The following is a 3527-nucleotide window of genomic DNA, read 5'->3' on the forward strand; positions in this document are numbered from 1 at the left end:
TCAACAATGGGATTTATTGGACTTCAAGCCAAAAAAAGGGCTTTACACATGGACAAATAACAGAATAGGGGAGGAGCACATATCATCCAGGCTGGATAGATTCCTTCTTCAGAGTTCCTTCCTCTCCGAGAAGATGATCATTTCCACAAAAATTCTTCCAAAGTGGAATTCAAACCATAAACCCATCCTCCTTCTGATGGAAGAAGAAGAAAACCTGGGGCCAATCCCCTTCCGGTTCAGCCCACTATGGGCAAACAGAGAAGGGTTTTTGGATACAGTGAATAAGGCATGGTCCATCCATGTTCTTGGATTGCCCAGCTATGTTTGGGAGAAAAAGATAAAAGCCACCAAAATAGCCCTGAAACAGTGGATAAAAAAGCCCACCAATTCTCCCACTACCCAACGAAAACAAAGCACAAAGCAGCTACTGGATTATGCAAATGGGCCTGGAGATGCAAGACATTACTAGAGCAAAAATTCATAGCGAGCAAGAACACCAAATCAGCACCCTCCGGACATTCAAAGAGGAGGAAGAATACTTGAGGCTCAAGTCACGCAATCTCTGGCTTGCGTCTGGAGACAAAAATACAGCCTTCTTCCACAAGCAAATTCAAACCCGTCTTTCTAGAAACCACATTTCTGAAATCACCTCGACAGATGGGGTTGTTCTCAAAGGCACAACTCTAATAAAAGAGGCAACAACCTCTCATTTTCAGTGGTTGTTCAAAGAAGAAGGAATGGAGGATAATGAGGAAGCTCATGACTTCCTCAAGCACATACTAAGGATGGTTAATGAGGAGGACAATGCAACACTCCTGAAGCTATTCACTGAAGACAAAATTACCAATGTCATATGGAAGATGGAACCAGAAAAAGCCCCAGGACCTGATGGATTCTCCATACACTTCTATAGAATCTGTTGGGACATCATCAAGGCTGATCTGTACTGAATGATCAAAGGCTTCCTCCGAAAATCCAAAGTGGGAGGAAGCATAAACTCCACCTTCCTAGCTCTAATTCCCAAAGAAGCCAACCCGGAGGCGTTTGATAGATTCAGGCCAATCTCCCTATGTAATGCATCTTACAAATTATCACCAAGTTACTTGCAAATAGAATAAAGCCTTTGCTGGAAAAACTCATCTCACCCAACCAAGGAGGGTTTGTCAAAGGCAGGCATATCCTGGACAATGTGATACTGGGGTAGGAAATCATCCATTCCAGCCATCAACGCAAAGAGAAAGTTATGCTCATCAAACTGGACATGGCGAACACCTTTGATCGAGTAAGGCACTCTTTCCTCCTCCAAGCTCTTTCTGCATTTGGTTTTAGTTCTAAATTTGTAAAATTGATTAAAGCATGCATTGGAGAACCTTGGATAGCCCCTCTAGTAAATGGTAGGCCGACAGAATACTTCAAAGCTTCGAGGGGAATCAAGCAAGGCTACCCTCTGTCCCCCTTCCTATATATTCTGATGGCAGACTCTCTAAGCCAAAAGCTCACAACTGAGAAGCTCAATGGGACACTTCCTAGCATCAGGGCGATAACCGAAACAACCCCAATCAATCATGCCTTGTTCGTCGATGACTCTATCCTTATGGGAGGAGCCTCCATTAAAATAGAAAGAGCCTTCAATGGAGTAGTCCAAAGCTTCTACAGAGTCTCCAGAGCTATGGTCAACAAGAGGAAAAGTGCAGTGTACGGCTGGGCAGTAGACCAACAAACTATACTTAGGATTGCCCAAGCCCTGGGCTTCACCGGCTATGTCTCTTGGGAAAAATTCAAGTATCTTGGCTTGCCTCTAACCTTGGGTATCAGTAAGGCCCCTCATTGGATAGAAATTATCAGCAAAATCAAGGCAAAAATGAATTCTTGGGGCAGACAGTGGCTTATCATAGTCGGGAAGCTCACTCTGGTCAAGTCAATTCTCTCATCCCTTCCTATCTACCAGGCTTTGTTCCTTTTAGCTCCAAAAATGATCACTGAACAGCTAGCAAAGTTGATTCGAAATTTTCTATGGCAAGGAGGAAAGGGGAACCAAAAAAAATTCATATTGTAAGCTGGGACATAGTGAAAAGGCCAATATTTGAAGGTGGACTACAGGTAAGAGACCCTGGGTTGGCCAATTTGGCAATGGGAGGTAAGATCCTCTGGAAAATCTTCTCAAATCAAAGACACCTTATAAGTCAAGTTCTAATCAAAAAATACCTGCACAGACTCTCAATAAAGAATATGGAAGAAGGATCTTCCCACAAAGGAACCACGTTGTGGACGTTGTGCACCCAAGTCTGGAAGTTCTCTATAGACTATCTCTACAGAATACCAGGAAATGGGAAAAGAATTAGATTGTGGGAAGACAAGATCATGGGCCTCCAACCCCTAAATATTGCACTGGAAATAGCAGACTTGCGTAACTAGCTCATCCAAAAAGGTATCCACAAACTTGATGACATATGCACTTGGGATTCAGTAGGGAACTGGAGTAATTGGGCCCTCCACCGCCCCCCTGACTGGATGCTCCCTCAACTACATCAATTACTAGCTAAACTCACTGGTCTGGCTCCTGTGCATCTCCATTCAAGGGGCAAGTGGGGCTGGGGGAAGACCGAAGCTTACTCAGCACAGCTGGGCTTTGCAGCTCTACAAAAACAATAACATCAGATCCATACTTCAAAGCTTTGGCAGCATGTTTGGGACCCATTTGGTCTCCCAAAAATCAATTTCTTATGTTGGACTCTCATGCACAAAAGGACCCTCACTGAAGACAACTTAGAGAAAAGAGGAATCATTGGTCCCCACAGATGCCCTCTCTATTGCAAGGCTCAGGAAACGATCGAACACTTGTTCATAGACTGCCCCTTTTCTCAAGAGGTCTGGTTGCAAGCAATGATGGGGCTCAACGCCCAAATCCCTGAGCAGTCTTCAGTTGTTAGTCTCTTTGCAACTTAGAAAGAACATTATCCTCACACTCTGAATAGAAAATCAACATGGACTAAAATCTAGAATGCAATCCCAAAATACATCTGCTGGGGAATCTTGTTAGCAAGGAACGAAGCCATCTTCAACAACAAACTTCAATCCACCAACTCAGTGACTGCTAAGGCCAAAGCTCTGCTGCTGGAAACTTTTGAAAATAGACCTCATAAGTCTAACAACTCCCTACTCCCTGAAGAGCTCAGCTGGCTAGGTGAATCCCTGAGACGGGCCAGCATCAAAAAGAATATCTCCTTGCCTAGCCACAATCCAGAGTGGTGACTTCGGATCTCTGAGACAAAATTTAAAAAGTGGTGGAAAAATCGGGGCAAAGTCACGATATTCTTCGATGGAGCCTCCAAAGGAAACTCGGGGATATCAGGGGCAGGAGGAACAATTTACTCTACAGATGGGCACAAAAAAGACAGCTCAGTTGGGGCCTAGGACAGAGCACCAACAACCAGGCCAAGATTCTTGGATTGCTCAAAGCATGTCAGCTGGCTCAGAGGAACAAATGGGAAACCTTCAAATCTTCGGGGACTCCGAAATCTTGATTA

The sequence above is a fragment of the Pinus tabuliformis genome, chromosome J (assembly GCF_031772625.1).
Source record: "Pinus tabuliformis cultivar Carrire ecotype Pingquan chromosome J, CPIR1, whole genome shotgun sequence".
Taxonomy (NCBI): Eukaryota; Viridiplantae; Streptophyta; class Pinopsida; order Pinales; family Pinaceae; genus Pinus; species Pinus tabuliformis.